The following is a 27404-nucleotide window of genomic DNA, read 5'->3' as shown; positions in this document are numbered from 1 at the left end:
TCTTTGTTAAACATTTCTTGCATCTTCTCAATCTTTGCCTCCATTCTTTTTCTGAGGTCCTGGATCATCTTCACTATCATTATTCTGAATTCTTTTTCTGTAATTGTTTTTCTCCACTTCATTTAGTTGTTTTTCTGGGGTTGTATCTTGTTCCTTCATCTGGTATATAGCTCTCTGCCTTTTCATCTTGTCTGTCTTTCTGTGAATGTGGTTTTTCTTCCACAGGCTGCAGGATTGTAGTTCTTCTTGCTTCTTCTCTCTGCCCTGGATGAGGCTGTCTAAGAGGCTTGATGAGAGGGACTGGTGGTGGGTAGAGCTGACTGTTGCTCTGGTGGGCACAGCTCAGTAAAGCTTTAATCCACTTGACTGTTGGCGCTGGGTTCCCTCCCTGTTGGTAGTTTGGCCTGAGGCAACCCAACACTGGAGCCTACCTGGGCTCTTTGGTGGGGCTAATGACAGACTCTGGGAGGGCTGATGCCAAGGAGTACTTCCCAGAACTTCTGCTGCCAGTGTCCTTGTCCCCACGGTGAAACAGAGCCACCCCCCGCCTCTGCAGGAGACCCTCCAACACTAGCAGGTAGGTCTGGTTCAGTCTCCCCTGGGGTCACTGCTCCTTCCTCTGGGTCTCGACGCGCACACTACTTTGTGTGTGCCCTCCAAGAGTGGAGTCTCTGCTTCCCCCAGTCCTGTCGAAGTCCTGCAATCAATTCCCACTAGGCTTCAAAGTCTGATTCTCTAGGAATTCCTCCTCCCATTGCCGGACCCCCTGGTTGGGAAGCCTGACGTGGGGCTTAGGACCTTCACTCCAGTGGGTGGACTTCTGTGGTATAAGTGTTCTCCAGTTTGTGAGTCACCCACCCAGCAGTTACGGGCTTTGATTTTTACTGATTGCGCCCCTCCTACCGTCTCATTGTGGCTTCTCCTTTGTCTTTGGATGTGGGGTATCTTTTTTGGTGAGTTCCAGTGTCTTCCTGTCGATGATTGTCCAGCAGCTAGTTGTGATTCTGGTGTTCTCACAAGAGGGAGTGAGAGCACGTCCTTCTACTCCACCATCTTGGTTCCTCCTCCTCTGGTAACACTCTTATCCATTGTTTGTCGGTTTTTTGATGATGGCCATTCTGACCAGTGTGAGGTGATACCTCACTATTGTTTTGATTGGCATTTCTCTAATAATAAGTGATGTTGAGCATCTTTTCATGTGCTTTTTGGCCATCTGTGTGTCTTCTTTGGAGAAATGTCTATTTAGATCTTTAGCCCATTTTTTGATTGGGTTTTCTTTTTTTTGATATTGAGCTGCTTGTTTGTTTTTTGTTTGTTTGTTTTTGTTTCACAATAAATGGTGAGGAGCTGTTAGATATGGAAATGTAAATCACATGAGGAATTTGAATGAAATTCTGACCCATCTAATGCCAGGCAAAAATATGAATTAGAGTATAGTCTTCATGTGAGAGGTAAAATACTGATGCTTCTAGAAGAAAGTATAGGAAAATATCTTTAGGCCCTAAAGGTAGGCAAAAATTTATTGAACAGAACACACACATAAACACATGAAGCAAACATAAGAGAACAAAAGAGATAATAGAGTGCTTTATAATTAAGAATTTCAAATGATATATAATTTATGTATTATATGTGATTCATATTACATAAATATGCATAAACATGTATAGGTAGATGTATAAAGAGTCATTCAACATGATTGGTCATCAGGGAAATATAAATTTTAAATACAACATCACTTCAGGTTTACCAATACAGATTTTAAAAAAAAGTTTGACAATACCTCATATTGGAAGATTGCAGCAACTGGAACTTTTATACATGGTTGATGGATTTTAATATGTTCACCATTTTGGAAAACTATTTTGCAATTTTACCAAACCCATCCCAGTCCTATGACTTGGCACTTCCACTCTTAGGAACGTACCCAAGGGAAATGAGTACGTAAGTCCACAAAAGACATTGAAAGAATATTCCAAAAACAACTATATTCATAAAAGCTGAAAGCAACTCCTTAATTACAGAATGAATAAATTAATTTTGATATATTCATATATAAGATATTCTGCAGTGAAAGGGAACAAATTACTGCCACACCACCAACATAAATGACGCTTAAAATATATTGGTCGAATAATTGACAGGAAGGTAAGGAGATTCCGCATATGCCCCCAGCCCAACACATGTACAGCCGCCCCCATTATCAACATCACTCACTAAAGTGGTACATCTTACAATTGATGGACCTACACTGACACATCAAGATCATTGAAAGTCCATAATTTACCTTAGAGTTCACTCTTGGTGTTGTACATTCTGTGGGTTTGGACAAATGTCTAATGAAATGTTATACATCATTTTAATATTATACAGAGTATTTTCATAGTCCTGAAAAATCTCTGTGTTCTGCCTATTCATTTCTGTCCCCCACTGCACCCAATCTCTGGCAACCACTGACCTTTTTATTATCTCGTCTTTCCATTAAGAATGTCATATAGGGCTTCCCTGGTGGCGCAGTGGTTGAGAGTCCGCCTGCCGATGCAGGGGACACGGGTTCGTGCCCCGGTCCGGGAGGATCCCACATGCCGCGGAGCGGCTGGGTCCATGAGCCATGGCCGCTGGGCCTGCGCATCCGGAGCCTGTGCTCCGCAACGGGAGGGGCCGCGGCGGTGAGAGGCCCGCATACCGCAAAAAAAAAAAAAAAAAAGTACATGAAAGGACTAAATTCACAGCCTGTTTGTTTTTTTTTTTTTTTTTTTTTGCTCGCGCAGGCTCAGCAGCCACGGCTCCCGGGCCCAGCTGCTCCGCGGCATGTGGGATCTTCACTGACCAGTGCACAAACCCGTGTCCCCTGCATCGGCAGGCGGACTCTCAACCACTGCGCCACCAGGGAAGCCCTTTCGTGTGCTTTTATATCACCTCTGAAATCCTCACTCTAGCTTACTCTGGACTTACCAGGTTTCCTGGTATCAGATGCATGGGCTTTTCCTTAGCTACTCTGTTTCTTGCTTACTTTAGCGCAATACCACAGCACAAATTTGATACCTTAATGATACACTGTCTTAGAGGGGATGCTTTTACTTTCTTTGTGGTCATTTTTCTTAACGAGAATGTACAACCTTCACGCAGCGATGTTTATTGAGCACCTTGAATATGCCAGGTACTCTTGTGTAACGCTAAGATACGTCAATGCTCACAGGAAACAAATGTCCCTGACCCTATGGAGCTGAAATTCTACCAGAGAGAATCACACTCTAAAGGGTAAACATCAAAAAGAGATAAATAAACTTGGGAATTCCCGGCAGTCCAGTGGTTAGGACTCCAAGTTTTCACTGCCAAGGGCAAGGGTGGAATCCCTGGTTGGAGAACTAAGATCCTGCAAGCCACAGGGTGTGACCAAAAATGTAAAAAAAAGAAATAAATAAAGTTGAGAAGTGCTTTGAACAAAAGTGTGGAGCAGGATGTACTATTCATGCAGGATCGGGGTGATCGTTGAGAAGGGAAGCTTTGGGCTGAACTGACGGATGAGGCGTTAACACAATGCGTGTTTAGAGGAAATGTTTTGCTGTCAGAGGGACCAGTAAGACCAGAGGTCCAAGGGCAGGACTGTGTGTGGCTTGTTCAAGGCAGAGCCAGGTGGCCAGTGAGGCTGAAGCTCAGTGAGTCAGTGGACAGAGCCATAGGAGATGGGGTCTGAGAAGTAACAGGGAGGGTCCTGGTCAGTTGGAACCTGATAGGCATTGTAAGGATTTGAGCTTTTCCTCTGTGTGAAGTAGAATCTAGTGCAAGATTTTGAACAGAGGACAAGCTTAACTCACATTTTAAAAGATTGCCCTGGCTGCTGACTTGAGAATAGACATGTTGATCTTTGGGGAGGGTGTGGCCCTTGTCCAGGTAAAAGATGATGGAAGCTTGCACCAGGATGGGCAGTGAAGGTGGAGGTGATCAGGGGTGGTCAGATTTGGGATATATCGGAGATCTGGGATTATTTGTCCACTTCTCTTTGCTCCAGGATTCCCAGCCTACTGTGTTGAGTGTGCTGTAACTATAATCACTCTTAATTATTTATTTTTGAATGAGAATATTCCTTCTGCCTGTTGGCACTCAGGAAAAAGAATCATCATTTCCTCTTAGGTTTCCTTTGAGTAACCAAGATTGTACCTTTGTTTCACATCTCCTTTCCTGGTTTTCTCTGTCTTCTGCAAGGAGAAGGTCAGTTTACTCCCTACTAAGAGTCTTAATCTCTGATCAAAAGGCTTCAGCCTAGTGTTTTCTCTATTGCTTGTATGTTATTTTCTTGTTGTTGTTTTTTTTTTTGTCATCATCTTAATAAAATAAAATATCACATTTTCCCTCTGGTTCTAAGTGATCAAATGTCATCTTAGTCGGTCACACTGATTAGTTTCAGAACTGTCAATGAAGGTACAAAAAAGTATTAAGAACCATATGCTAATACATATATATGGAATCTAAAGAAAAGAGTACTGATGAACCTAGTGGAAGGGCAGGAATAAAGACACAGACGTAGAGAACAGACTTGAGGACACAGGAGGGGAAGGGGAAGCTGGGGCAAAGTGAGAGAGTGGCATGGACATATATACACTACCAAACGTAAAATGGATAGCTAGTGGGAAGCAGCTGCATAGCACAGGGAGATCAGCTCGGTGCTTTGTGACCACCTAGAGGGGTGGGATAGGGAGGTTGGGAGGCAGGCTCAAGAGGGAGGGGATATAGGGATATATGTACACATATAGCTGATTCGCTGTTGCACAGCAGAAACTAACACATCGTTGTAAAGCAATTATACTCCAACAAAGATTTAAAAAAAAAAGGTATTAAGAGATCCCAAAATCTGTCCTCAGCAAGTTACATGTGGAGCCTTGTCTAGTACCAGTGTCCTTTCCTCTCACAGAATCTTTCCAATCAGCTACCTACACAGAATCCTTCTGTGTTCTCATAATACTCACTCCCTTCTATGAATCAGATTTTCTGATTAGAATCTGTCCTTACTCTCTGGATGACCTTGAACACATTTTATAACCTCTCTCTGCCACCGCGTTTTCTACTGGAAGATGGGAATAAGACATCCTTCTCATACCAAGACTTAGCTCAATTCTTGGAACATAATAAGCATTTGATAAATATCGCAGCCATTCTTCTTGGTCGTCCTTAAATTTATAACTCAGGCAGTTATGGTAGATCAGAAAAACATGGCTGCATGTTTCTGCAATCAAGACTTCAGTCTATTTCATCAAGCCTTGAATCAAGTTGGGTTTGGGTCTTACTTTGACAAACAGAATGTGGTTAAAAGAACCCTGTGCCAGTTTTGGATAGCGGGTCTCAAATAGTGTTGTAGCTTCCATCTCACCTCTTGAATGTAAGAAAGAAAATGTAGCCTATTAGAGGATGAGAGGTCACATGGAGGAAAACTGAGGCTCTGGGCAAACAGCCGGCACTGACCACCATCCAGTGGCATGACAAGGATGGCTAGGGGAGTGGGAGTGGTCCTTCCTGCGGGGAGGAGAATTGTTCAGAATTTTCTGTGCACAGTGATAATAAAAAGTAGCATTATTATTCATTTAAAATTCTCTATAGTCAATTCACTGTTTAGAGCCTGCACCTGAGGTGCAGGTCTCTCACCAACCTCCACTTCCCTTACATGTGCCTAAGGGAAAAACCAAGACTCCCCACTCATCAACCAGAACCAATAGGCAGACTTGTGGCTGAGAACAGCTTGGACCTTTCAGCCCGGGTGACCTTCAGCTGACTGCAGCAGCATGGGTGAGCCCCTGGCAAAGCAACAGAGAAAGCACCCAGCCAGCCCACAGAATCACGAGAAATAATAAGCTGTTGCTTTTTTAAGCTGTGATTTGGGGGGTGTTCTTTTATGCCGCAGTTGATAATGGAAATAACAACAACAACAAAATCAATTTAAAGCTTCTGTCTGGATCACAGCTTGGCTCCAGTCTCCTCCCCCCTTTCCCCTATGTAGATCCAGTTTAAATGTGAGGTAATAAGTCTTCAGCATTTCCCTGCTTCACCCAGCACAGAAACTTCGACTCTGAGAACATGGCCATCTAAAATATGGACATCTTACATCGCACATCGTGGCTTCTTGCAGGAAGCAGGTGTCTTTTCACCAAGTGGGCATCATTAGACCAGAAAGGATATTTTTGTTTGAGGGCCTGTCACTGTGAGAGGCGGGCTGATTTGCCACTGACAGTAATACACCCCAACATCTTCAGCTTCTACTCCATGGATGGCGAGGGAGAAGTCAAAGCCAGAGCCACTTCCTTGGAACCTGGACGGGGTTCCTGAGGCCCGGGCAGAAGCTCCAAAGATGAGCAGCCTGGGAGGCTCCTTGGGTTTCTTTTGGTACCAGGCCATGGAGGTACCTACCTCCATGCTGCTCTTACATGTTATGGAGACAAAGCTTCCTTGAGATGCTGCCAGGGTCTCTGGAGTCTGGGTCAGTGTGATCTGTCCCCAGCAGCCTGTAAGGACACCCCACCAAGGCAACACAAAGTGTTACTTTTCTCAAAGACTCAGAATCCACATCGAAGTGGCTATTGATATGTCCTCAGGACAAGGGCAAGCTGTGAAAGGCGACAGAACATGGGACAGTCCCATCCTCAGGGGCTGAGGGATGAGTCCATTCATTCTGGTCTAAATGGGTCCCTGGTGCACCTCTAAGGAGAGGGTGGACATGGGCTGGGGGCATGGACAGAGGGCTCCATCGTCCTCAGGGGAAGAGGACAGGTTCCAGGTTCTTTGTGCCTCTGCCTCATTGTCAACCTTGGGCTCTGCCTTGGATGCTAATAAGAGTTAAGTCAAAACAACTCTACAGGGAGCTTCCCTGGTGGCGCAGTGGTTGAGAATCTGCCTGCCAATGCAGGGGACACGGGTTCGAGCCCAGGTCTGGGACGATCCCACGTGCCGCGGAGCAACTGGGCCCGTGACCCCCAACTACTGAGCCTGAGCGTCTGAAGCCTGTGCTCCGCAACAAGAGAGGCCGAGATAGTGAGAGGCCAGCACACCGCAATGAAGAGTGGCCCCCGCTCGCCGCAACTAGAGAAAGCCCTCGCACAGAAACGAAGACCCAACACAGCCAAAAATAAATAAAAACAAAAAAAACAAAACAAAAAAAACCAACTCTACATATTGCATGGTAATTTCTAAAGCCCTATGAGCACATGATCTCTTTGTCAAGGGCTAAAGTTCTAGCTCAGAATCTGCAGTGGGAAACATGCTTACCCTGAAAACCCATCACCAGGAGACAAAGGAGCTGGGTCTGTGAGTTCATCTTGGAGTGTCCTCGGAATCCGTTGCTTCTGTACCAAAGGGCAGGAGATAGTACTGCTTTGAAATTGAGGCTGAGCCCTGGGACTAAATAAACACAGGCTTCCTTGGAGTTGATTTGCATGTCTGATGGCCTGACCAGAACTCTTCTCTAGAGCCCTCTGAGGGCAGCAGGCTTACTGCACCTACAGCTGCAGGAGGACTTGGAGGTGAGGGAGGTGCCTCTGGTCCCAAAGACCCTTAGGCTGGACTGGGCGGTACCAGTGAGGCTGCCCCCTTCACAGGCTCCTCTCCAGAGGCTGGGACAGAGCTCACTCCAGAGCCAGCCAGATGCCTGCGGAGTGGTCACCCAAGGGTCTGTTCTTACAGAAATGGGGGCTTGTTTTACTTTCTGCTCTAACCAGTTTCCAAATTTACCCTTGATTGAAGAGCAAACCAGCCAATCAGGTATCACAGGAAAGCCAAGTCAGCCAGGCTTCATCACAGAGAATGTATTTCCAAATATACACAACCACTACCGACAAAGACTGGCAATTAAAATTAAGTTGTTGCTGAGGGAAAACGTTAATATGGGAAGCCACATACTGACGGAGAGCATATGGGTATATGTTGCTGACGTAACAGTGCAGTAGCCTGTCCAGCCCACGTCTCCAGAGGAAGGATGATGTGCTGCCCTCAGAGACCACAGTGGGGCCCTTGGGTTCTCTCCTGTGTGTTGTAAGCTGGGGAGTCTCAGGGTCTCAGATCAAGTCCTCTGTACTATTTTCAGGTCTTTGGGACAAGTTTGTAGCTCTGGGGCTCTCATGGACAAGACTGAGTGATGATTATGGGAGTGAGGTTTGTGAAGACCTCCTGGGATGTCAGGCATCTCCTTTAGTCTTCAGCACCATCATGGAGCACGCCTGCCTGTCTGGTTGAGTCTGGGCCCCTTCTTTCTTTCTGTGGGTCTATCTGTCTGTGGGCAACCTTCCTTAGGAGGACCCTGTCCGTTACCATAAGGGGTGAACCGAACACAGCAGGGAAATGAGGTGGTAGGCAGTTCCCCAGGGACAGGACACAGTCCTGTGGTCACTCTGACTGTTTTGACTTTAGAACTACATGTTCCCAGAGAACATGAGACCTGGGCAAACAAGCAGGCTGAACAATCTCATTATCCTCAGGAATTTAAGGAAGCGTTTTGAACTGGAATATTCTTTCCTCACTGTAGGTAGGGACTTTTGCTGATTCTACAAAAGCATCTTTAGTGACCAAAGAAAGGAATCAGCAGTTTGAGATCGATTTTAATGGAAAAAATGAGCCTGGGGTCTGAGAGTGGGAGGAGTTCTGTGTGGCCCTGTGTGGTCATGGAGGTGACAGCTCACTGATGTCACCCTGACCCCCACAGAATAGTCCATGCGAGTACCAGAGCCTTGGAGCAGAGAGAGCCAGCATCAAGCTGCAGAGAGATTCAGTAGCCTTCTCTGCGGCAGACCTGCCAGCGGTCAGCAGAGCATCAGCTCCATACCCAGCCCTGTTGATCCTGTTGGGGCAGGACCAGGACCTGAGTGATGTGTTATGTGTGACGGAAGCAACCTCACTGCTCTGCGGGAAAATGGGACGAGCTCTGTGGGAGACAGGAGCAGAGGGCGCAGGCTGGGTTTGCGCAAGTATATGTGGCCTGGTGAAAACTCCTGATTGATCATCCCTTTCTTACAAGTTTAACTGTTTTAGATGCCACATATAAGTGATATCATACAGTACTTGTCTTTCTCTTTTTGACTTACCTCATTGAGCGTAATGTGCTCGAGGTCCATCCCTGTTGTTGCAAACGGCAGGTTTTCCTCCTTTCACACCTCCTTTTATATATTATATATATAATATATAAAATGGAATATATTATATATAAAATGGAATATATATATATACTGCATTTTTTAATTAAAAATTTTCCCTTCCTTGATTCCCACCCCCCGCCGTGGTCATTGCCCATGTGAGAGATGGCGTGCCCACTGGAAACACAGATTCTCAACCATTTAAATTTTGGAACTCCTCAGCATCCAAAGTTGAGTCAGCCTTTCCCTAAAGTAGGCCATAGTCTAGAAAACAGAGACATGAGAAAAAGAACACAGTCTGACCCTTCAAGGGTGCTGAGGTTCTTGGAAAGAAGTGTAGGGCCTCCCTCTACTTTGCTTCCTTGCAAGAGTGAAGAATATTTCTGTGATGCCCTAGGGAAGGGACATCCCTAAAGTGAGACTTCAAAACAGCAGTGAGATGCTACCCCAACCTCTTCCCGGGGAAAAGAAATACTCTTCCCCATCTTATACCCATGAAAATCCCTTTTCCTCTGTAAAAACTTTCCTCATGCAGTGTCTCTTTTGTGCAGTGTTCCACCCTTTTTCCACTACAGTCCCTTTTGTCTTTACCTGTAACCACAGCCTAAATCAGTTATGCTGTAATCATTTGTATATCTAAGGGATCATCTTCCCCAAAAGGCAGTGTCTTCCTTGAAAGCAAGGGCTAAAGTTTTCAATATTTTTATCTATAGGACCTATCAAATGTCAATAGCCCCAGCCTGAGTGAACAAGGACTCACCAGCAGGGGTAAACCAGAGATAATCCAGGATAATTTCCCTGTTTTAAGATCCTCATGTGTCTCTTTATCCCATAGTCTTAATTTATCTCTCCCCCACCCCTTTCCCCTTTGGTAACCATTAGTTTGTCTTCTATTTCTGTCAGTCTGTTTCTGTTTTGCAAATTTCATTTGTGTTATTTTTTAGATTCCACATACAAGTGGCATCATATAACATTTGTATTTCTCTGACTTACTTCATTTAGTATTATAATCTCTAGGTCCACACGTGTTGCTGCAAATGGCAATATTTTGTTCTTTTTCATGGCTGAGTAATATTCCTTCATCTGTATCTATATCTATATCTATATATATCTCACATCATCTTTATCCACTCATCTGTTGATAGACACTTAGGATGCTTCCATGTCTTGGCTATTATAAATAGTGCTGCAGTGAACATTGGGGTTCATGTATCTTTTCAGATTAGAGTTTTCATCTTTTCTGGATATATGCCCAGGAGTGTGATTGCTGTATCATATGGTAACTGTATTTTTATTTTAGGGGACTTTATACTATTTTCCATAGTGGTTGCATCAATTTACATTCCCATCGACAGTGTAGGAGGGTTCCCTTTTCTCCACACCCCCTCCAGAAGTTATTATTTGTAGACTTTTTTTTAAACATCTTTATTGGAGTATAATTGCTTTACAATGGTGTGTTAGTTTCTGTTTATAACAAAGTGAATCAGTTATACATATACATATGTTCCCATATCTCTACTCTCTTGCATCTCCCTCCCTCCCACCCTCCCTATCCCACCCCTCTAGGTGGTCACAAAGCACCTAGCTGATCTCCCTGTGCTATGCGGCTGCTTCCCACTAGCTATCTATCTTACGTTTGGTAGTGTATATATGTCCATGCCACTCTCTCACTTTGTCCCAGCTTACCCTTCCCCCTCCCCGTATCCTCAAGTCCATTCTCTAGTAGGTCTGCATCTTTATTCCCGTCTTGCCCCTACGTTCCTCATGACTATTTTTTTTTGTTTTTTAGATTCCATATATATGTGATAGCATATGGTATTTGTTTTTCTCTTTCTGACTTACTTCGCTCTGAATGACATACTCTAGGTCCATCCACCTCACTACAAATAACTAAATTTCGTTCCTTTTTATGGCTGAGTAATATTCCATTGTATATATGTGCCACATCTCCTTTATCGATGCATCTGTTGATGGACACTTAGGTTGCCTCCATGTCCTGGCTATTGTAAATATAGCTGCAGTGAACATTGTGGTAAATGACTCTTTTTGAATTATGGCTTTTTGAGGGTATATGCCCAGTAGTGGGATAGGTGGTATGGTAGTTCTATTTTTAATATTTTAAGGAACCTCCATACTGTTCTCCATAGTGGCTGTATCATTTACATTCCCAACAACAGTGCAAGAGGAGGGTTCCCTTTTTTCCACACCCTCTCCAGCATTTATTGTTTGTAGATTTTTTGATCATGGCCATTCTAACTGGTGTGAGATGATATCTCATTGTAGTTTTGATTTGCATTTCTCGAATGATTAATGATGTTGAGCATTCTTTCATGTGTTTGTTGGCAACCTGTATATCTTCCTTGGAGAAATTTCTATTTAGGTCTTCTGCCCATTTTGGATTGGGTTGTTTGTTTTTTTGATATTGAGCTGCATGAGCTGCTTGTAAATTTTGGAGATTAATCCTTTGGCAGTTGCTTCATTTGAAAAGATTTTCTCCCATTCTGAGGGTTGTCTTTTTATCTTGTTTATGGTTTCTTTTGCTGTGTGTGTATGATCCTTTCAATGTGCTGTTCGATTCTGTTTGCTAGTATTTTGTTGAGGAGTTTTGCATCTATGTTCATCAGTGATATTGGCCTGTAGTTTTCTTTCTTTGTGACATCTTTGTCTGGTTTTGGTATCAGTGTGATGGTGGCCTTGTAGAATGAGTTTGGGTGTGTTCCTCCCTCTGCTATATTTTGGAAGAGTTTGAGAAGGATAGGTGTTAGCTCTTCTCTAAATGTTTGATAGAATTCGCCTGTGAAGCCATCTGGTCCTGGGCTTTTGTTTGTTGCAAGATTTTTAATCACACTTTCAATTTCAGTGCTTGTGATTGGTCTGTTCATATTTTCTATTTCTTCCTGACTCAGTCTCGGCAGGTTGTGCATTTCTAAGAATTTGTCCATTTCTTCCAGGTTGTCCATTTTATTGGCATAGAGTTGCTTGTAGTAATCTCTCATGATCTTTGTTATTTCTGCAGTGTCAGTTGTTACTTCTCCTTTTTCATTTCTAATTCTATTGATTTGAGTCCTCTCCCTTTTTTTCTTGATGAGTCTGGCTAATGGTTTATCAATTTTGTTTATCTTCTCAAGAGCCAGATTTTAGTTTTATTGATGTTTGCTTTCATTTCTTTTTCATTTATTTCTGATCTGATCTTTATGATTATTTCCTTCTGCTAACTTTGGGTTTTTTTGGTTCTTCTTTCTCTAATTGCTTTTGATGTAAGATTAGGTTGTTTATTTGAGATGTTTCTTGTTTCTTAAGGTAGGATTGTGTTGCTATAAACTTCCCTCTTAGAACTGCTTTTGCTGCATCCCATAGGTTTTGGGTCATCGTGTTTGCATTGTCATTTGTTTCTAGGTACTTTTGATTTCCTCTTTGATTTCTTCCGTGGTCTTTTGGTTATTAAATAGTGTATTGTTTAGCCTCCATGCGTTTGTATTTTTACAGAATTTTTCCTGTGATTGATATCTAGACTCATAACATTGTGGTTGGAAAAGATACTTGATGCAATTTCAATTTTCTAAAATTTACCAAGGCTTGATTGGTGACCCAAGATATGATCTATCCTGGAGAATGTTCCATGAGCACTTGAGAAGAAAGTGTATTCTGTTGTTTTTAGCTGGAATATCCTATAAATATTAATTGATCCATCTTGTTTAATGTATCATTTAAAGCTTGTGTTTCCTTATTTATTTTTGTTTTGGATGATCTGTCCATTGGTGAAAGTGGGGTGTTAAAGTCCCCTACTATGATTGTGTTACTGTCGATTTCCCCTTTAATGGCTGTTAGTATTTGCCTTATGTATTGGGGTGCTCCTATGTTGGGTGCATAAATATTTACAGTTGTTATATATTTTTCTTGGATTGATCCTTCGATCATTATATAGTGTCCTTCTTTGTGTCTTGTAATAGTCTTTGTTTTAAAGTCTATTTTGCCTGATATGAGAATTGCTACTCCAGCTTTCTTTTCGTTTCCATTCACATGGAATATCTTTTTCCATCCCCTCACTTTCAGTCTGTATGTGTCCCTAGATCTGAAGTGGGTCTCTTGTAGACAGCCTATATACGGGTCTTGTTTTTGTATCCATTCAGCCAGTCTGTGTCTTTTGGGTGGAGCATTTAATCCATTTACATTTAAGGTAATTATCGATATGTATGTATGTTCCTATTACCATTTCCTTAATTGTTTCGGGGTTGTTATTGTAGGTCTTTTCCTTCTCTTGTGTTTCCTGCCTAGAGTAGTTCCTTTAGCATTTGTTGTAAAGCTGGTTTGGTGGTGCTGAATTCTCTTAGCTTTTCCTTGTCTGTAAAGGTTTTAATTTCTCCATCAAATCTGAATGAGACCCTTGCTGGGTAGAGTAATCTTGGTTGTAGCTTTTTCCCCTTCATCACTTTAAATATGTCCTGCCACCCCCTTCTGGCTTGCAGAGTGTCTGCTGAAAGATCAGCTGTTAACCTTATGGGGATTCCCTTGTGTGTTATTTGTTGTTTTTCCCTTACTGCTTTTAATATGTTTTCTTTGTATTTAATTTTTGATAGTTTGATTAATATGTGTCTTGTCGTGTTTCTCCTTGGATTTATCCTGTATGGGACTCTCTGTGCTTCCTGGACCTGATTAACTATTTCCTTTCCCATATTAGGGAAGTTTTCAACTATAATCCCTTCAAATATTTTCTCAGTCCCTTTCTTTTTCTCTTCTTCTTCTGGGACCCCTATAATTCGAGTGGTGGTGCATTTAATGTTGTCCCAGAGGTCTCTGAGACTGTCCTCAATTCTTTTCATTCTTTTTTCTTTATTCTGCTCTGCAGTAGTTGTTTCCACTATTTTATCTTCCAGGTCACTTATCCGTTCTTCTGCCTCAGTTATTCTGCTACTGATCCCATCTAGAGTCTTTTTAATTTCATTTATTGTGTTGTTCATCTCTGTTTGCTCTTTAGTTCTTCTAGGTCCTTGTTAAACGTTTCTTATATTTTCTCCATTCTATTTCTAAGATTTTGGATCATCCTTACTATCATTATTCTGAATTCTTTTTCAGGTAGACTGCCTATTTCCTCTTCATTTGTTAGGTCTGGTGGGTTTTTACCTTGCTTCTTCATCTGCTGTGTGTTTTTCTGTCTTCTCATTTTGCTTATCTTACTGTGTTTGGGGTCTCCTTTTCACAGGCTGCACGTTCTTAGTTTGCATTGTTTTTGGTGTCTGCCCCCAGTGGCTAAGGTTGGTTCAGTGGGTTGTGTAGGCTTCCTGGTGGAGGGGACTAGTGCCTGTGTTCTGGTGGATGAGGCTGGATCTTGTCTTTCTGGTGGGCAGGTACACATCTGGTGGTGTGTTTTGGGGTGTCTGTGGCCTTATGATTTTACACAGCCTGTCTGCTAGTGGGTGGGGTTGTGTTCCTGTCTTGCTAGTTGTTTGGCATAGGGTGTCCAGCACTGTAGCTTGCTGGTCATTGAGTGGACCTGGGTCTTGGCGTTGAGATGAAGATCTCTGCCAGATTTTCACCATTTGATATTACGTGGAGCTGGGAGGTCTCTTGTGGACCAGTGTCCTGAACTTGGCTCTCCCACCTCAGAGGCACAGCCCTGATGCCTGGCTGGAGCACCAAAAGCCTGTCATCCACACAGCTCAGAATAAAATGGAGAAAAAAAAAAGAAACAAAGAAAGAAGAAGATAAAATAAAATAAAGTTATTAAAATAAAAAATAATTATTAGAAACAATTTTAAAAAGTAATAAAAGAAAGAAGAAAAAAAGAAGGAAAGAAGGAAGAGAGCAGCCCAACCAAAAAACCAATCCACCGATGATAACAAGCGCCAAAAAGTATACTAAAAAAAACAAAAGAAAACCAAACAAACAAAAAAACCCCAGACAGACAGAACCCTAGGACATATGGTAAAAGCAAAGCTATACAGACAAAATCACACACAGAAGCATACACATACACACTCACAAAAGGAGAAAAAGGGGAAAAAAAAAAAATATATATATATATATATATTGTTGCTCCCAAAGTCCACCTCCTCAATTTAGGATGATTCGTTGTCTGTTCAGGTATTCCACAGATGCGGGGTACATCAGGTTGATTGTGGAGGTTTAATCCACTGCTCCTGAGGCTGCTGGGAGAGATTTCCCTTTCTCTTCTTTGTTCTCACAGCTCCCGGGGTTCAGCTTTGGATTTGGCCCCGCCTCTGCGTGTAGGTCGCCTGAGGGTGTCTGTTCTTCGCTCAGACAGGACGGGGTTAAAGGAGCAGCTGATTAGGGGGCTCTGGCTCACTCAGGCCGGGGGCAGGGAGGGGCACGGCGTGCGGGGCGGGCCTGTGGCGCAGAGGCCGGCGTGACGTTGCTCCAGCCTGAGGTGTGCCGTGCGTTCTTCCGGGGAAGTTGTCCCTGGATGCTGGGACCCTGGCAGTGGCGGGCTGCACAGGCTCCGCGGAAGGGAGTTGTGGAGAGTGACCTGTGCTCGCACACAGGCTTCTTGGTGGCGGCAGCAGCAGCCTTAGCGTCTCATGCCCGTGTCTGGGGTCCGCGCTGATAGCCACGGCTCACACCCGTCTCTGGAGCTCCTCTATGCAGCGCTCTTAATCCCCTCTCCTCGTGCACCAGGAAACAGAGGCAAGAAAAAGTCTCTTGCCCCTTCAGGCTGTGTTGAGGCAGCCAGTCCTCTCCCTGCGATCAACCGAAGCCCCAGCCTCAGCTCCCAGCCCCGCCCGCCCCGGCGGGTGAGCAGACAAGCCTCTCGGGCTGGTGAGTGCTGGTCGGCACCGATCCTCTGTGCGGGAAACTCTCCGCTTTGCCCTCCGCACCCCTGTTGCTGCGCTCTCCTCCGTGGCTCCGAAGCTTCCCCCTCCGCCACCCGCAGTCTCCGCCCACGAAGGGGCTTCCTAGTGTGTGGAAACCTTTCCTCCTTCACAGCTCCCTCCCACTGGTGCCAGTCCTGTCCCTATTCTTTGTCTCTGTATTTTCTTTTGCCCTACCCAGGTACGTGGGGAGTGTCTTGCCTTTTGGGAGGTCTGAGGTCTTCTGCCAGCACTCAGTAGCTGTTCTGTAGGAGTTGTTCCACATGTAGATGTATTTGTGGGTAGGGAGGTGATCTCCACATCTTACTCTTGCACCATCTTGAAGCTCCTTCCTATTTGTAGACTTTTTGATGATGGCCAGTTTGACTGGTATGAAGTGATATCTCTTTGTAGTTTTGATTTGTATTTGTCTAATAATTAGCAATGTTGAGCATCTTATCATGTGCCTGTTGGCCATTTGTATGTCTTCTTTGGAGAAGTGTCTATTTTGGTCTTCTGCCAGTTTTTTGATTGCATTGTTAGTTTTTTGACATTGAGTTGTATGAACTGTTTGTATATTTGGAAATTAAGCTCTTGTTGGTCACATCGTTTGTAAGTATCTTCTCCCAGTCTGTAGGTAGTGTTTTCATTTTGTTTATGGTTTCCTTTCTGTGCAAAAGTTGTAAGTTTGGTTAGGTCCCATTTGTTTACTTTTGCTTTTATTTCTTTTGTCTTGAGAGACTAATCTGAAAAAATACTGCTACAATATACATCAGAGAATGTTTTCCTTATGTTCTCTTCTAGGAGTTTTATGGTGCCATGTCTTATATTTAGGACCTTAAGTCATTTTGAATTTATTTTTGTGTGTTTTGTGAGGGAGTGTTCTAACTTCATTGGTTTAGATGAGCTGTCCAACTTTCCCAACACCACTTGCTGAACAGACTGTCTTTTCTCCATTGAATATTCTTGCTTCCTTTGCTGAAGATTAATTGACAGTAGGTGTGTGGCTTTTTTCCTGAGCTCTCTAGTCTGTTCCATTGGTCTGTTTTTGTGCCAATACTATGCTGTTTTGATTACTGTAACTTTGTACTATTGTCTGAAGTCTGGGAGGGTTATGCCTCCAGCTAGGTTCTTTTTCCTCAGGATTACTTTGTAATTTTGGTGTTTTGTGGTTCCATATAAATTTTAGGATTATTTGTTCTAGTCCTGTGAAAAATGTCATGGGTAATTTGATAGAGATTGCATTAAATCTGTAGATTGCTTTGGGTAGTATGGCCATTTTAACAATGTCAATTCTTCCAGTCCAAGAGCATGGGATATATTCTATTTCTTTGAATCATCTTCAATGTCTTTTACCTATGTTTTATATTCTCAGCATATATAAACATTTTAAGTTATAGGAAATAAAGTCTATTTTGGCAGAGACTGTTAAATCAATTAAAGTTACATACATTAGTAACATAAATCAACATCCTCAAATTGGTATAAGTGTGACACATTTCTTGTTTTCCCTTGTTTTGCTAAATTACCATAACCTAAATTATATTATAAAATTGATTTTATATATATATTTCTAACATCTTCATTGGAGTATAATTGCTTTACAATGGCGTGTTAGTTTCTGCTGTGTAACAAAGTGAGTCAGCTATACATATACATATATCCCCATATCTCCTCCTTCTTGCGTCTCCCTCCCACCCTCCCTATCCCCACCCCTCTAGGTGGTCATAAAAATGATTTTATATTTTGAAAAATGAGCATGAACCTTTCAAATCAACAGTGAGTTCATTGCTCTATGGCCACTTCCCCACTACAGAGCCTGATGGTGATGAAGCCCAGGACCCCACACCCACGTTCCTGATGGGTCATCAGGGACCTGCTCATTGCTGAGGACTCTGAGTGATGCGAGGGAGGTCTGGGGGACCCTGTGAAGCTGTAGGCACTGGGGGAGATATGTAGTGTGCCAGGGACTCAAGAGGAGAAATATTTCTTTCCAGAGCTCATCCCATAGGCAGAACCTCCCCTGGTGGCTTCCTTCCCTAAGAGCAGCACAGGTGACCTCAGGTGCAAGTGTAGTCACACAGACAAAACCACTCCACTTGAGAACACTCAAGCCTGTTCTCAGCCTTGGGTCTGACTCGGAGTGAGGAGGGATGTCCCCCCTGCCCCGGGGTTCATTGCTTCTCATGGCTGCCAGGACTGCTGTTCTCAATGGGCCAGGTCTTCCCCTGTCCCTTATTGCTAGCATCTGAGTATTTGTATCTTACCTTATGGTTTCCAATAACCTCAACCTGCCAACAACGACTCCTCCACAAGGATTCATGGAGTGGAATTAGAACTACAGGATAACAATGGGTCAGGATGTGAGGAACAAGGGCCTCAAATCTCAAGATGAGAATGCATGTGTATGACATAAAGATGAATTGAAATCAGTGAATTCAGAGTAGGAGGTCGATAGAACACACCAAAGTGATTCACTCAGTGATGAAGGTGAGATGCACTGGAGGTGCCCATAGAGGAGGTGGGAAGGGAGGGTCAGGAGGAGAGGGGGTTGGCCCAGCCTTATTCCCCTGAGATGGCCCAAGGAAGCTTAAGAGCTCCAGGAGAGAAAGCTGGGTTAGGCTTGGGCTCAGAGTGATGACAGGAGGAGTGTCCCGGGACTCCTGAAGGCAGTTCTCCTGCTGGTTCTAAGAGTGATGTCTGTGCAGACCCACTGCCTCATGACCAGGGGTAAGTGTCAGTGTGCAGGAGCTCAGCGGTTGGTCCTGCTTTCTGCTAATGTCAGGCCATGATGCTGTGAATTCTCTGGCTGGCCCTGCAGGTGATGGGGCCCCTCTCTCCTGGGACACAGGGAGGAAGGCTGGAGACGGTGTCCACACAGTGTCCCCAGTGGCCTCGCAGTGGGAGAGCAAACATTGACATCCCCAATATGCAAACGAAGCATGTAGGTAGCTCATTCCATTTGATGCATTTCTGATCAGAAAATAACAGACTAACAACTTCCTCTTCAAGGGCATGTGCATGTTCAATGCAGAGAAACTGAGGCTGAAGGCTGAGTCCTCCTTCCTCACCAGAGTCAGAACAGCAAAAGGAAGAGGAGAAAAAGCTGGCGTCCCCATTTTCCCGAGGTGCTTCCTGAGGCGGGTAGAGATAGGCACTGGGGACACAGCCATCACAGAGGGGAGGGACAAGGCAGGGCTTCCAGCCACAGAGCACAAAACATTTAGGAGGGTTTCTCCACCACTCAGCAGAAGACAGCTCCTCCCCAGGTGTCCCCACCACGCCAGAAGCTATTCAAGCCTTAGGGGCTCCTGTTGAAAATGGTACAGTGTCACTTACCTTCTCAGTATTTCTGAGAACAGAATTATGTCTTGTGTTTATTCAGCATATGTCTGCCATCTAACGGCAGTTTGCGATACAGCAGTTCATAAAATTTTCAATGCAGAGTCTCAAAAAATATTGACTGTGAGTTTTTTTTAAAAAACATCTTTATTGGAGTATAATTGCTTTAAGATGGTGTGTTACTTTCTGCTGTATAACAAAGTGAATCAGCTATACATATACGTATATCCCTATATCTACTCCCTCTTGGATCTCCCTCCCACCATCCCTATCCCACCCCTCTAGGTGGTCACAAAGCACCGAGCTGGTCTCCCTGTGCTAAGTGGCTGCTTCCCACTAGCTATCTATTTTACATTTGGTAGTGTATATATGTCAATGCCAGTCTCTCACTTTGTCCCAGCTTACCCTTCCCCTCCTGTGTCCTCAGGTCTGTTCTCTATGTCTGCGTCTTTATTCCTGTCCTGCCCCTAGGTTCTTCAGAACCAATATATTTTTTTAGGTTCCACATACATGTATTAGCATACGGTATTTGCCTTTCTCTTTCTGACTTACTTCACCCTATATGACACACTCTAGGTCCATCCACCTCACTACAAATAACTCAATTTCATGTTTTTTTATGGCAGAGTAATATTCCATTGTATTTATGTGCCACGTCTTCTTTATCCGTTCATCTGTCGATAGACACTTAGGTTGCTTCCATGTCCTGGCTATTGTAAATAGTGCTGCAATGAACATTGTGGTACATGACTCTTTTTTTTTTTTGTGGTACGTGGGCCTTTAACTGTTGTGGCCTCTCCCGTTGTGGAGCACAGGCTCCGGACACGCAGGCTCAGCGGCCATGGCTCACGGACCCAGCCGCTCTGCAGCATGTGGGATCTTCCCGGACCGGGGCACGAACCCGTGTCCCCTGCATCGGCAGGCAGACTCTCGACCACTGCGCCACCAGGGAAGCCCCATGACTCTTTTTGAATTATGGTTTTCTCAGGGTATATGCCCAGTAGTGGGATTACTGGGTCACATGGTATTTCTATTTTTAGTTTTTTAAGGAACCTCCATACTGTTCTCCGTAGTGGCTGTATCAATTTACATTCCCACCAGCAGTGCAAGAGTGTTCCCTTTTCTCCACACCCTCTCCAGCATTTATTGTTTGTAGATTTTTTGATGGTGGCCATTCTGACCGGTGTGAGATGATATCTCGTTGTAGTTTTGATTTGCATTTCTCTAATGATTAATGATGTTGAGCATTCTTTCATGTGTTTGTTGGCAATCTGTATATCTTCTTTAGAGAAATTTCTATTTAGGTCTTCTGCTCATTTTTGGATTGGGTTGTTTGTTTTTTTGATATTTAGCTGCATGAGCTGCTTGTAAATTTTGGAGATTAATCCTTTGTCAGTTTCTTCATTTGCAAGTATTTTCTCCCATTCTGAGGGTTGTCTTTTCGTCTTGTTTACAGTTTCCTTTGCTGTGCAAAAGCTTTGACGTTTCATTAGGACCCATTTGTTTATTTTTGTTTTTCTTTCCATTTCTCTAGGAGGTGGGTCAAAAAGGATCTTGTTGTCATCTATGTCATAGAGTGTTCTGCCTATGTCTTCCTCTAAGAGTTTGATAGTTTCTGGCCTTACATTTAGGTCTTTAATCCATTTTGAGCTTATTTTTGCATATGGTGTTAGGGAGTGATCTAATCTCATACTTTTGCATGTACCTGTCCAGTTTTCCCAGCACCACTTATTGAAGAGGCTCTCCTTTCTCCACTGTACATTCCTGCCTCCTTTATCAAAGATAAGGTGACCATATGTGCGTGGGTTTATCTCTGGGCTTTCTATCCTGTTCCATTGATCTATCTTTCTGTTTTTGTGCCAGTACTGTACTGTCTTGATTACTGTAGCTTTGTAGTATAGTCTGAAGTCAGGGAGCCTGATTCCTCCAGCTCCATTTTTCGTTCTCAAGATTGCTTTGTCTATTTGGGGTCTTTTGTGTTTTCATACAAATTGTGAATTTTTTTGTTCTAGTTCTGTGAAAAATGCCAATGGTAGTTTCATAGGGATTGCATTGAATCTGTAGATTGCTTTGTGTAGTATAGTCATTTTCACAATGTTGATGCTTCCAATAAGAACATGGTATATCTCTCCATCTATTTGTATCATCTTTAATTTCTTTCATCAGTATCTTATAATTTTCTGCGTACAGGTCTTTTGTCTCCTTAGGTAGGTTTATTCCTAGTTGTTTGCACTGCTGGTGGGAATGTGAATTGGTACAGCCACTATGGAGAACAGTATGGAGGTTCCTTAAAAAACTACAAATAGAACTACCATATGACCCAGCAATCCCACTACTGGGCATATACCCTGAGAAAACCATAATTCAAAAAGAGTCATGTGGACTTCCCTGGTGGCGCAGTGGTTGAGAGTCCGCCTGCCGATGCAGGGGACACGGGTTCGTGTCCTGGTCCGGGAGGATCCCGCATGCCGCGGAGCGGCTGGGCCTGTGAGCCATGGCCGCTGGGCCTGTGTGTCCGGAGCCTGTGCTCCGCAGCGGGAGAGGCCACAGCAGTGAGAGGCCCACGTACTGGAAAAAACAAAACAAAACAAAACAAAACAAAAAGAGTCATGTACCAAAATGTTCATTGCAGCTCTATTTACAATAGCCAGGAGATGGAAACAACCTAAGTGTCCATCATTGGATGAATGGATAAAGAAGGTGTGGCACATATATACAATGGAATATTACTCAGCCATAAAAAGAAATGAAATTGAGTTATTTGTAATGAGGTGGATGGACCTAGAGTCTGTCATACAGAGTGAAGTAAGTCAGAAAGAGAAAGACAAATACCGTATGCTAACACATTTATATGGAATTTAAGAAAAAAAATGTCATGAAGAACATAGGGGTAAGACAGGAATAAAGACACAGACCTACTAGAGAATGGACTTGAGGATATTGGGAGGGGGAAGGGTAAGCTCTGACAAAGCGAGAGAGTGGCATGGACATATATACACTACCAAACATAAAATAGATAGCTAGTGGGAAGCAGCTGCATAGCACAGGGAGATCAGCTAGGTGCTTTGTGACCACCTAGATGGGTGGGATAGGGAGGGTGGGAGGGAGGGAGACTCAAGAGGGAAGAGATATGGGACATATGTATATGTATAACTGATTTACTTTGTTATAAAGCAGAAACTAACACACCATTGTAAAGCAATTATAATCCAATAAAGATGTAAAAAACAAAAAACAAAAAGAGTCATGTACCAAAATGTTCATTGCAGCTCTATTTACAATAGCCAGGACATGGAAACAACCTAAGTGTCCATCAACAGATGAATGGAAAAAGATGTGGCACATATATACAGTGGAATATTACTGAGCCATAAAAAGGAACGAAACTGAGTTATTTTTAGTGAGATGGATGGACCTAGATACTGTCATAGAGAGTGAAGTAAGTCAGAAAGAGAAAAACAAATACTGTATGCTAACACGTATATATGGAATCTAAAAGAAAAAAAAATGGTCAGAAGAACCTAGGGGCAAGTCGGGATTAAAATAGATAGCTAGTGGGAAGCAGCCACATAGCACAGGGAGATCAGCTCGGTGCTTTGTGACCACCTAGAGGGGTGGGATAGGGAGAGTGGGAGGGTGGGAGGGAGGGAGATGCAAGAGGGAAGAGATATGGGGACATATATATATGTATAACTGATTCACTTTGTTGTAAAGCAAGAACTAACACACCATTGTAAAGCAATTATACTCCAGTAAAGATGTTAAAAAAAAAAAGAGAGAATCTAACTCGCAGAATATGACAAAGACACAGCTAGCTTTCATACCGTCTCTGTGTTTCCTAAGACTCAATAGTGAAGAAAATAAGGAATTGATCTATCTCAAGAATAGAGTTAAGGCCCACAATAATATTTCACCACCCCAGGCAGGGGAATGCAGACTCTGGTAGAGGACACTGATAGATGTTGTCTCCAAAGCCATAGCTTCAGGAAGCTCAGTCATTTTATGCACACACATAGATGAGACAGAACTTCATTCCCCAATGGGGATTTAGCTCCTGAGAATGAGGGTATAGAAATAAGTAGCCAACTAAAAATAACACCCAGTCTTAAAATAAGATTTTTGTCTTTATTTCAAGTATTAAATAAGAAAAACTGTACTTTTTAGTGTCAACATCAATATAGATAATTTGATATGAGGAATCTACCTCACTGGCTGTTAGATTCAGGGGAAAAAATAAAACCCTCACTGAGCAGATATGGCATTTAACAATATTGGGGGATGAACTATGGCAGAAGAATTGCCAATGGAGCAAAGGATGAAGAACAGAAAATGATATGCTCCTCAAACATTATTCTTCCATTTGACTTATCCTTTTTTTTTTTTTGCGGTACGCGGGTCTCTCACTGTTGTGGCCTCTCCTGTTGCGGAGCACAGGCTCCGGATGCGCAGGCTCAGCGGCCATGGCTCACGGGCCCAGCCACTCCGCGGCACGTGGGATCTTCCCGGACCGGGGCACGAACCCGTGTCCCCTGCATCGGCAGGCGGACTCTCAACCACTGCGCCACCAGGGAAGCCGTGACTTATCCTTTTAACTTGCCTTTTGCTACAGTTTGCTGCAAAATTCAAATCTATATCTTAAATCCATAATTGTTTTTATGAGAAACAAGTATATCAAGATCTCTTGAAATAAAATTATAAAATTCTCACCCTTTTATGTAGTGCATCAACACATGTTTAGTTGCCTTTTATCCTATAGGTGATCATGTTGTATACAGAGGGTCCTGTTTATTGTGACTGTTCCAAACTAGCTGTCATGTTATCCTGGAATGTCCCATAAACGTATCTGTAATGAGTATAGTTTTCATTCTTGCGTGGTTAATTGTACACACCAAATAGCTTCTAGTAGTGGTCCTAATCTGACCTGGAAATATATAACATCTTGCAAAAACAGAAGGATATATGGTTCCAGCCACTGTCATCTGAGATGGGAATAAACAACATTTCTAAGTCCCTTTCCCTGAGCTTTCCACCAGATCTCCCCAGTTAGACACTGGTAACCTGGATAAGAAGAAAGAACTGAATCAGTGGACTCTCTTTGTTCAGGGCTGTCACATTTTGAGATACAAATTCTTATGTTGTTGGTAGTAATAATACGGTGCATTTTGAGCCTTTAGGCTAATGGTTGCAGAGGTGAAGTTTGTCTCAGACTCAGTGTAATGACACCAAAGAAGGATACCAGGGGACGGATGGACGTATGGTTTGAGAAGACTGGGGACTTGTCATGTTTTCACTGGTGTCTGCTCAAGTGGGTACTAATATGTTGATACGTTGCAGCTGGTGGTGACTTTCTCTCTTGAAGCTTTTACTGGACGTTACAAATTAGGTGAGCACAAGTCTCCACTGGCAACTTAATTTTTTTAAAGTCACATGATCACAAATATCATTGAGACTAAGCACATCCCATTCAGTGATTTCTCAGGGCACTCACAGACATGAAAGGGGTCTCAGGATTCATCTTACAACGAGAAGAAATAATAGTGAATTCTTTTATCTCCAAGGAGCGCAGGTCTCTTGGCTTCTCTGTCTTCATGTGTAAAAGGAGGTCGTTGGAATAAGTGATCTACTCCTCAGTGGTTGAAACACGGCATCTCTCTGTTAGAGGCCATTAAGACACAGGTTGACTTAAGATTCATTCTTACTGCACCTTGGTCACTGCTGGATATAAGGTAACCTGTTACATTTCTTCAAGTTTTCCAGTATCGACAATCTACAAAATGTTACAAATGGTTAAGCAAAGAACAACCTAAAGGGGAAAATGTAATATATTAAATATTCTTCAGAAGATTCCTTGCATCCATTTTATTTGTTGTTGCTGCTGTTAGCTGTGGGTGTGTGTTTGTGTGTATGTGTACATTCGGTAAGAATATTTAACATGTGATCTACCCTCTTAACAAACTTTAACTATAGGCACTGTGTTTTAGATCACATCTCTAGAACGCAGTCATCTTGCATAACTAAAACTTTATACCCATTATTTTAATAGAATTTTGTCCATACTCGATCATTTACATGACAGAACAGCAGAGTGAAGACACACAATCTAAGGTGGTCCTCTGATATAGTTTGCTTGCATCTAGGATGAACACCAGCTCATATCCTCAGTCTTGTCCAAGGACAGTGTTAACCGTCTTGCTCTCTGTTACAATGTAGACCAAAGAAACCTTGATCATCTGGACGTCCTGCAGCGTGTTGCACTATAAACTACCTGCCGATCAAAACATTTTAAGTAAACCCGATGATCAAGAAATTGCAAGAACTCTTGGTGACTTGTAAATATACAAGGTCAGAGGATGGAATGCAAATACTTTAAAAAGTCATGACCTGCCCTATCAGTGAATATGGCTCGTGTCCAGAGGTCTGAGGCAGGATGGCACATGTTCTTCAAGATAGATAGCAAGTCATCGCACCTTGCGTCTCCTGCCACAGAAAGTGAAGCACACAGGTTTGTAGGCCTCATGAAATGTTGAGAGAGCACATTGCATTCTTAGGAGGTAGGGGGACTACCACATCCCATTGATCAGGTATATTAGAAGGCTTCCAGATCGCAGGAGGCCCACAGCAGGAGAGGACTCCGCGTCAGGTTCGGGTGGCAATATGAGCAGCTCCATCACTTGGACCAAATGATCTAACACATCACCTGCTGCAGGTTACATTTGGATTAGATAAGGATATCGTGAGCTCGCTCTGAAAAGCTCTGTTATAAACTCACCTCTTAGATTTGTAGACTTGTAGTGCAAGATCGTGACATCCTTAAAAAATCAAAATATTATACACTATTCAAGAATCAGCTCACAGGATGTCACAGACCTCTGGTAGATGTGTCTATGGGACATTAAGAAGCTGTGTGATTGAGCTTCCTACTATAACCTGCTCATTTCACACTCATCAAATGATCAGGGTGGATGGGTCGCAACCGCAGTCAGTCTTAGAAAGGAGATGGTTCATTTAGGATTGGGCCTGAGCAAATTCGGCAGGCACACTTCATTTCCATGGACAAGTATCCCAGGTCCCCGTATCACTTTCCAATCTTGCCCTAACACCTCTGCATCGGCTTATATTTTGGCTTCATGGGAGTGGTAAACCAGCTAATTCCATAGGGGAAAAAAAAAAACCCTCCAGGCTTTGTCCATGGCTCTGCTGGTATCATGTGTTGGTCTGAGCAAAGATGTACAGTTCCCACACTACAGCCCAATCAATGGCAGGGTCTGAAATAAAATGTTAAGCTGGCAGGTACATGAGCAGTGCCCCTGGTTATCATCTTAGTCTGCATAGAGAACTGGCCCGAGATAAGGGTTTACAGCTATTTCAAAGTAGCTGGTTAATCAAAGAGAAGATTGGCAGATCAGAGATTAGGAGTCTGGGGAAAAGGAATGTAGATAAACCTAAGGACGTGGGCATGATGTAATTGTAACTTTGTGTTATGTCAAAAATCTGCAGAGGGGCTTCCCTGGTGGCTCAGTGGTTGAGAGTCTGCCTGCCGTTGCAGGGGACACGGGTTCGTGCCCCGGACCGGGAGGATCCCACATGCCGCGGAGCGGCTGGGCCCGTGAGCCATGGCCGCTGAGCCTGCGCGTCCGGAGCCTGTGCTCTGCAACGGGAGAGGCCACGACAGTGAGAGGCCCGTGTACCACACACACACACAAAAATCTGCAGAACATCTGCCACAGACAAGACTCCGAACAACCAAGCACCAGAAGATTCTTACATACCTGAGCAGATGAAGTAGCCCCAGACTTTGTCACAACTACTACAGTATTTCCTCTGCGTGTCCATGAATAGAGCAGCCCTGGTGACATGCGTGGAGGCTGTGCAGAGGCCCGACAGCCTGAGCCCATGTCCACCACGTCCACCACCTCGAGCAGTGTAGATCTCATACTGTCATCTTTGGATATCAGTGTTCCCAGCATTAGGCATCAATACCAGCACCCACATGGTGGTATTTTGTACCCCAAATCACTTCCTCCCCGAGAAGTTTTGATGCATTGCTCCTGGGATTAGTTGCCATCCGGATAGAGATTAGCCTTCCCTACCCACAGAGCCTCAGTTGCTGTTACTATCTACGGATTCACAGAGCCTGTGGTTTGCC

General features: G+C 43.5%; 1 protein-coding gene across 1 annotated transcript in view; it reads right to left on the bottom strand.

Moving 5' to 3' along the window:
* The window catches only part of LOC136133810 (immunoglobulin kappa light chain-like), an 81213-nt gene that overhangs the window by 40755 nt on the left and 13054 nt on the right, over positions 1 to 27404 (bottom strand). The gene's annotated exons all lie outside the window — the stretch shown is intronic.

Source organism: Phocoena phocoena, chromosome 14 (assembly GCF_963924675.1).
Source record: "Phocoena phocoena chromosome 14, mPhoPho1.1, whole genome shotgun sequence".
NCBI classification, from domain to species: domain Eukaryota; kingdom Metazoa; phylum Chordata; class Mammalia; order Artiodactyla; family Phocoenidae; genus Phocoena; species Phocoena phocoena.
Note: the sequence above shows the minus strand (reverse complement) of the source record. Positions and strands in the feature narration are given on the sequence as shown.